The sequence below is a fragment of the Amyelois transitella genome, chromosome 5, assembly GCF_032362555.1.
Source record: "Amyelois transitella isolate CPQ chromosome 5, ilAmyTran1.1, whole genome shotgun sequence".
In the NCBI taxonomy this organism is placed as follows: domain Eukaryota; kingdom Metazoa; phylum Arthropoda; class Insecta; order Lepidoptera; family Pyralidae; genus Amyelois; species Amyelois transitella.
Genome location: NC_083508.1, coordinates 4508889 through 4518475, shown reverse-complemented (window position 1 = coordinate 4518475; position 9587 = coordinate 4508889).

Sequence of the window (9587 nt, the reverse complement as noted above, 5' to 3'; positions counted from 1 at the left end):
GGTTACATACATGCATTCAATTGCGTCTATATCCCTTGTGTGGTAGACAGTCTTGAAAAGACTGATAGACTGACGTTTAACTGTTGTTTGGCTTAATAATAGAATTCAGATTATTATTTATTGTGGTTATAATCTTTACATCTACTCCCTAAGAAACGTGACTATATGTACGTATTATGTGTAAAGTATACCTTAAATAATGATACATCCTCTACAAACACTCGCCGTTGTCAGGATAAGCCGGATATAGTTAAGCTGACGTCACCGCGTCGTGTGCAAGCGTGCAACACTGAAGGGCCTCTCCAGGGCCCTTTAGCTCTCCACAAAGGCGGCTATTCAGGTCAATCGATGAGACGGGACATTATAATTGTATGTACATTGAATATAACTTGCACGTGACTTTAAATCATGTAAATAAGTGAGAAAACTCTCTGACTGACTGACATATTAACGAACAGCCCATACCGCTGGCTCTAGAGACATGGCATCCAGGATCTATAAATGGTATGTGCCCTAACAAAATATTTCCCGAATTTAATGCTGGTACGGAAATTATTTTAGGCGGGCGCAGCTGCAAGTGAACTATACCTTACAACAGAGAGGAAATTAATAACAAACCAATTTAGTAGGTACTCATCAAAATGAATGAATTTTCAATAAAATGACATATTAGTAATTTATATCACCAGTCTTAATTCCATCTTTAAGCCTATAGACAATTTTCAAGACCTATATAGGCTCTGTAATGTGTCCCGTGTATGTATGTAAATACTCGTCTAATTACGAGTATGTACCTATGCCGTTTCAAAGGTCAAGGTCGGTAAGTTTGCAAGTGAATTGAAAATTGAAAACTTTCATATTTTTTTCAAAAATATGATGCAAATAACGCCCACAGCTGTGTTTATGTACAAAGAGAATTACGTACATAAAGTTTAATGACCTAAAGCGGCTAAAATGCGTACGGCACAATGCAGATTTTGACGCGTGTGCGTAAACTGTGTTTGTGTGCGTTTGTCTGCGACCTTGGAGGGTCGTCTGAGCCTGAAACTCTGGCTGGGTAACGAGGAGGGGATAGGCTCGAGGTCGATACTGAAATTCAGTGAGATTCCAATATGTGGTGAGGTTTTGCACATCGTTTGATAGATTAATAATGGCTGATATATTTCGGTATGAATGTCTGCTTATTGTGTTTTACAATATTTGAGTTCGTCCATAGTTTTATAAAGGTCTTAGGTGCTAATTACTTGCTTCAGATTTGATTATTTTAAGCACCTGATTTTTTGCCACGAATCCAAAGTAAATGAATAAAATAATTAGTAGCACAATAACTTTATCTACGTAGAACCTGACATATGTATTAAATTAGAAATTGGTAGCCTTATGAACCGAAAAAATTAAGAGGAGAGCATATAACAACCAATTATGCCATGATCGTAGTTTAAAACACTCTATGAGTGAGGTATCTATTTTGAATTTGAAAAGGTTTCAGTAATGACTTTTAATTACAGAAATCACTCAAAAACCAAAGCCGGACATTATCCTCAAATTGTGCAACCATCTGCAGCTCAGGTCTATACATAGATATCCTGAAGTTAATGATTACGTATAATCAGTGCTGAAAGGCCGACTGTAGCGACCTCTAGCCGCGGTTAACGAACGCGTGACATTGAAACGGGGCACGGACGGCAGGCCTCATCCCCCAAGTGCTTGCACCCCCACTTCAGGGGGTAAACCTGTGTGCACACTGGGAGAAACGAATAGGCCCTATGTTTAGTCGGTTTGGCGAACGCTAGGGTCTACTGCCATTAGTTGGAAAGCAAAGAAAAAACATAGTATATACCACCAATCAAGGAAAAGGCTTACTAATATTTATCTTTTAGAGCCGATGGGCTAGCAACTTGTCACTATCAAAATCTCAAATTTATCATCAACCATTTAGCTGAACGACAACTTCGATTTATTCGATACTGTAGTAAGGGATATAGTCGGAAATTTTTTTAAGCGGTTAGTGCCCACATAGAAGAGCTAAAGAACTTGCTCATTCTGTGCTGGCGTTCTTTGACTAGATGTGAACGCAGCTTTAAGGCGTAGTACGCATTGTCCATGCCGCACAAAGCCTGTAATAAATATGCTTCTATAATATACTATGAGTATCACTTTTGTAAAGCTTATGAATGGTGTGGTGTGTAATAAACAAGTTTATTTTTAGTTATTCCAATCATGGTGCTTGTCCTCCGCCGCCGTCCGCCCTCCCTGGGGACAAACGTAAATATCAACTAATAAAAATCCAAATATTTACATACGTACTTTCAAATTTCGAAACCGGTAATTTCAGAACACAATGTAAATCTGCGTAGCATAAAATAATTGTTTACTTCATTTCAAAACCTTTTAATTTATTAAACTATATTATTCTCATTTCTTTTTTACGTGAGTTTTATTATTATTTATTTTATAAAGTTCTTTAAAGAAATTGCATGTTTCTGAATTACAGCTGCAAAACCGGTATTGAAAAGTTCAAATGTCGAAAGTAAGCGCCATCTTTGAACACAACTTGGTTTTAATGTACACTGCAAACAGCGCCATCTTGGTGAAAAGTCTGAACTTTATTATTAAACAATGCTTGCTTGACGATTGAATAAAGAATCGCATAATATGATGATAGATGGCGCTAGTATCTAAAATTAAAACAAGTAATCAAAAGTTTTGAAACTTTTGATATGATCGCTGATCCTATGTTTGTTTTTTGTTTTTATTTATCGAAATAAATAATAAACAAGCTACCTAGGTACTTAACACGTATCAGCGCTTCCCTAAAATAATAATGATAGATATATAGGTATAACTTATACTGGGCAAATTCCACAGGTTAGCCAGCCTCCATAGTAGTAGTTTAATAGTAATTAAGTACCAACTTACCGAATAAAATTTGTGAAGGAAGATAACTTTAAACAATATCGACGAGTTTGAGAGTATTTTTGAGCGACGAGTAAGTACCTTCATGGCAGGAGCCTCAAGTAAAATCAGATAAAACAAATAGTAATTAATTGCTTCAATATTTTCATATGAGTTGACGTCTTCTGTGATCTCGAATTACGAAAAACCGGTCGTCGCTCGGTTATGTATTTACCACATTCTTTCTCCAATTTGCCACCTATTTGTTATTTATTTTTTAGGTTGATTCTCTGAAGAATCTTTTAACAATTAGTGTACATATAGCAGGTGTAAAAATCGATAAATAAAAAAAAATATAGTAGGTGCTGATGTATAAACAGATCCGCCTTTTTAGTTTTATTATTATGATGGGTTTGACCCTTATAAACTTGTCAAAACCCAACATTACTCAAGAAAGGCCATGAATTTAGAACGTCACACCCTAGTTGCAGTTGAAAAAAAAACTATAGTAAGGTCACAAACGGCCATTATCATAAAAGAGTCGGTAATGGTTTGGTTCTTTGAACACAAAAGTAGGTATACAGTAAAACATTGAACGCACTGACCAATATAAATATAACTATTCGTGGAATATTTACTTACTCGTTTATCTTTTCACATGCATACTAAATACACAAATGCTCTTTGAATGGCGGTTTAAGGGGGAATGATAAGTAAGAAAATATTTATTTTAGTTTCATTTATAGGCCAAGAATCCCAAAGTTATATTGACCCTTTGAGGTCGGCATCTTTCCTAGGGATCGACAATATCTTAATTTTACTGTACTAATTTATCTCATTAATCTTAATTAAACAATTATTGAGAGATGTTAACCTACAATATTTTTATGATAATTTTTATTTTTTTTACTTTTTAATTAACAGCACAGTTTTGAAATCAATGAAGGATTTTGAAAGCTTCATAAGCTTACAAAATCCTAATATTAATTTCTAAAGTACTATTAGAGTCTTAAAAATCCCCTACTAAGGCCATATTGCTGTCATATTTAAAAGCTATAATCACATTTTTTTCGGAACATAATCAAGTCTCATGTGGAGAGATGAATGAAAGCAGGTTGACTCATATCAAATATACAAGGGAATGGGAACTTTAGAGTTTGAAGGCCTACCTGAACTTTCCTTGGTCAAATCGGGGACGTTCTGGAAAAAGTTCAAGTCATGATCGAATCGAACAGCTTTTATGTAGAAAGTTATGAATGTAGGTAGATGAAGCGAAATTATGTATCGTATGCTGGGATCGTGGCAAGTGGAAAGATGTAGTCTCTACCTACCCCACTGGAAAAGAGGAGTGATTTTACGTAAAAAATAATGATAGGTAATCTGGATTATATTCTGCACTAGATTGGCCCAACTTAATTATGTAGTTTCTTAACGAAATATGAAAGTTGCAGAGAAAGTAGCATAAACTAGATTGAGACTATCTAATAAATCAGGATATCTAATGACGGAATTAAGGTGTCTTCTAAAGTGCATATTTTACATATAAGTAAGTCAGTATACTCCTTACAATATATCTTCATGCTTTATGTGAATTTAAAGAATAATTAAGCTAATGAAGAATTAACAAGGATCGAATGATTGCAATAATAGTAGACTAATATGCATGGATTACGGATACATTCTTCTTCTTCTTCCTCCTGTTTTAATCCCGGTTGCATCCTCACCACTCTGGAGAGGAGACCGGGGAATGCCTTTGACCATGATTCTTTATTCATGACCTTTGATTCTGGATAGGATGGGTGGTGGTAGGGACCTCCGCAATCTTTTTAGGGGAACGTAACTCGTATTGGATTACTCATTTCACATCAAGTTGCCTGAATTTGCAGGTTTCCTCACGATATTTTCCCTCGCCGTAAGAGAGTTGGTATTTAAAATAATGCAAGTACATAACTTTGAAAATATGCATTGGTACATGGCCGAGGTGGTATTGGAACTTGCACTTTAACGCGCATCACGCATTTTTACCAGGCATCTTACCGATTCGCCCACCGAAGCTCTTCTGACAGGATTACAGATACATTCACTCTTAGTATTACGATATGATTATGACCTATAAAAACAAATACGAAGAATCATATTTTTTTATATTGCATCTAGCTGAAAGGCGGAATACAGGTTAGGCGGGCATGTACAATACATTATAGTGCCCCTGCACGAAATATACTGATTAAAGTTTGGCACATAGACGCAGTTTGCATTTGCAAATACATACTATGCGATTGAAAGGTTTAATTGAACTATTGAAGAGTTAAAAGAAAAGAGTCAAATTATGAATAAGTAAGTACAGCAGGCGCTCTAAACTTTAACGCTATGTATTTTTCCTTATTATTAAATTATCTAGTAACTAAGCCTTCGAAAGCCCTATATTTTTAAGTGACTGCCAAAGTTGACGTTATGCGTAGCTCAGGAAGGACTAGCAGTTCATCATAGTACCTATGCTTCCTGGGCTCGAATATCTAGCTCGTCCGCCCATAAGTCATACACTGCGTTTTCAGATCCTTATTTACGACCGTCAAGTTGCTGTGTTTGTCTTATAATGCACCAACATATATGTTAATGTATGTATACATCAACTGCTGCGGTCACGGTCAAAATTTTATCCCGTGTGTATCGAGGGTCCACATAAGAGGCGCAGTGACGTAATTACCGCGTTTCGCAAACCGAGCCGCCGCCGCGGTAACGCCGACTCGTCTCAGAAAATTATATAACCCTTTCTTTTGTATATCACGCGATTAAACTTTACGTTAGTGGTCGTAATTCTTGCCCGTATTTTAATTACTGATTTGATAAACAGTATCGTACTTCAAATCAAAATTTATTATCAGCTAGGCAAACAATACACTTATATCTTTTTCTCTTTTTGTTCGTAAACGTATTTTTATTACTTAGTTTGAAAGTTTCACAGCTTTATTTTATCTCCATAAACTTCTACTCTTAGTAGAACAGAACGGTTTATTTTATCCGATCTGTCCTAAGTGGGTAGTAGAATTTAATGGGTATTTTTCTTCGTTTAGTACTATTAATTAGTAAAACTGAACCATAGAACTATACGGACAGAATGTGAAGATCAGCAGTCTCACCGGTTATAAGTGAGTCACTTAATTCAAGATTAAGGTCTCGAGCCATCAATCATGAGTCTCCATCCGCCTACAATCCTTTTATCTCAATTGACACGAGTAAAATTGGTTGAGTGTTTATTTTTTATTAACATCCTAAGGAGTGGAGTGACGTTATTAAACTAACACTAACGTTCTACTTCAGTATTAACACAATACGAAGAAGTTATTATAAAGATATAAAGCGAAGAAAAATAAAAAATATTTTGTAAAAAACGATTCAAAAATAATTCCTTACCTTTTCCTTTTTGTCATAATAAATAAATAGCTCCTTATTTTCGTTAAACCTGGTTACTTCATTACCTTTTTGGAAGCCCGGGCCTTGTGATTATAATCCCGTATTGGGTAAATCAAGTATTTACACGCAGTCAGGATTATGGTAATTAAATAATTAAATCATAGTAATATCAGCACTAGTTGAATGTGCTTATTCTCATAATCGCTTTTTACGACATCCATAGGAAAGAGATGGAGAGAAACCCGATGCACAATAAATTATCCCTTAAAAAATTACAAAAAGAACAGGGATTTTTTATCTGACTCTTCGAAGCATAGAAAAGTTTTACTTGTTTATGTGATAGCCAAGCAAATACGTAATATTGCCTAAACTCTTTAATTTGGATGAAGAAAGATGAATGAAATACGCCTGCGCTATAATTTTCACATGATTCAGTGAAAATTCTTACAATTACGTATCACTTCTTGGTAAAGCAAGTTCGTCATGTGGTCATTATTATGTGTTATGCGTTCAACGCTATTGTATATTGTTACTTTGAAAATAAAGCTGTGAACAAAGAAGGTAAATGTTATTTAATATTAAATGTAGGTAATTATTCATAATGTTTATGGGTGCCGAACGTTTCCGCAAGGAACTTTACTTGCAACAATGAGTATAAAGATTGTAAATGGTCCATGATTCTGAAAAAGTGTGAAATATATACCTACCACAAAATATATATAATAATTACTTATCAAAATCTGTACTACCAACTTTTACATGCAACATTATCAAAAATAGTAAAATGTCTCAAGTCAAAAGGTTTTATAAAAAAAAATGTTCTTTAAAATATCAAAATACATCGTACTGCCTACCTCTTAATCGAAATTAAAGAAAAAAATCAAAATACAATTTTTTTTATTTATTATTATAGGATACTTTATATGGGTTAATAATTGTCAAATCTGGTTTCACAACATTAGTTGACGTCAAATAAATTACTAAAAACTAAGTTTACTGCCGCTTCTAAGGCATCAGTGCAGACGAAGCGGTAACAAACTACACTGCAGCATTTTCTTCAACAACGTCAACTTCACAACTATACAAACTTAGAATTTATTTTGGCTTAATATTCCACATTTGCAACATTTTATGACCAACCGTACCAATTTAGCGCTCACATTTTTATGATAACGGTTTAGTAGATGATATAGGTATTTATATAATAATAAAATTAACAATATAATAGGAGGGTTGACCAATGACAATAAATCATTCAAACGTGACAACAATCGCACTAAAGATATGGGTGACCTCAGTTTGAACAATTTGCGGTTTTTGTCCAACAAAGTGTAGTTGAGATGGGCTCCCATTTATGCTCGGCTAAGTATCGTTACTTAGCTTGTTGAAGAGATAAAATACGAGTGTAGGCACTTATAATTCAAAAGATGTGTTTATTAAGACAACGGACTTCCTGTGCACAAGACTAGTTTAAGGCTGAATTAAAAAAAAAATAAGTCCCTACACAGATTGATCCTTTAATTTGTAAGCTTTAGTTCCTTTATATTTATTTTAATACCTTTTGCTCTGGGGCTTCACTCCCATTAAATTTAACTATGACTTCCTATATTTTGCTCTTAAACTTGAATTTAAGAATATTTTTTTTACATTGTTTTGGTTTGCCGAAAGGCACTATAGAATAGAACCACACCATTTCTTAACCACGAATGTCGTAAAAAGCAGCTAAGCGATGGGCGTTAAAACTTGGGATTCTTCTTGTAGGCAAAGGTCTGAAACCTGTCACTATTTCGATCTCAATTTCATTTTAAGATATACAGCTGAAAGTGGCCTTTCAGTCTTCTCAAGACTTATGGCTCTCTCTCCCGAAAAAGCCTTATTCGCTTACCAGCCAGCGTATCGCAACTACACATCAAGTGTCGCATAGATTAATCAGAATCTTAGCATGCCCTGCAAACTGAGCTGTTCACAAGTTTTAATTTAAAAAGATGCTCACTGCTTTCATCTTTATATGTATACATATATGTTTATGCATTAATAGCTTGCACCTACGGTTCAGCTAGAGTGAAAGTACCCTATGTCCTTGTATATACACTACTTATGTATGCAAAATTTCAGATGGAAATCGGTTCAGTAGTTTAACAGTTAGAGGTAGCACAAAGAATAAACCAACTGTCTTTCGCATTAATAATGTAGAAAAAATATAGATTACGAGACCTTGTAGAATTAACAATAAATCAATACTGCGTATAATAAATTTATCCGTGAAATAAAAAGTTTTTTTTTATAGCTATATCTAAACAGGACGTATAACTACACGTGTATTCTGTTACCGACTCAACTTCCACATTGACGATTCCTCCCTCCTTTTGTACGAAATTATCAGTTTCAAACCAAAACAAACAGAAATTACTTTCACTTTTAGGTTAAAAAGAAAAATTATGCCTAGTTTAATCAATTAATGTATTCTTAACTAGTCCATGAATGCATAATTATTATCCCTTCTTATATTGCATTTAGCAAAAGTAACTCTGTTTGCCTGTTAGGCTTTCACGTCTAAACCACTGAACCGATTATGATAAAATTTGGTACAGAGATAGAGTTGACTCTGAGGAAGAAGATAGACTAATTGCTATGAAAGGGGAGAAGGGGTCAAAAGAAGAGATGAAAGATTGTCAGTGAAATTTTACGACGACCGAAATCGCGGGCTAAACTAGAGAGCTTTTCGAACTTTGCATACATATTTTTTTGTGATAAGAATGCCTTATCACCAAAATTGGGATGATAAAATTTGCGATTGTGTGCCAAAAGTTGTATAACTAAGGGCTTCGGTCAGTAGGCCACACCGGTGCGTTGACGGAAACGACAGCCGTAAGTATGTCAGTAGGTTCTTTCTCAATGTACGCGACATAAACTATTTACAATACAGATATTTATTTTCAAACACTGTGCTAATCTGCAATGTTTTTATACATACATATGTATTTCTGAACTTATGTCACGTCTCAATCGTTACGGGGTAGGCGGAGCTAAAAAAAGCTCTCTCGCTCTTTCTATTTCTGAAGGTAATTCAAGCGAGAAAGCGGATTGCTTTGAAATCGGGCGTTACCGGCAGCTGTGTTACAAAGTTTCACATCTGTCTTTTACTTTAATTTGCAAAGGCGGGACAGGTACAGGCGGGGTCATTAGATAACATTAGTGACCTCTAGTGTGTTTGATTAGCATTAACTCAAATAACCGAAGATTAGGATAATTACTTAATGATTAGGTTTGTGTGCAGG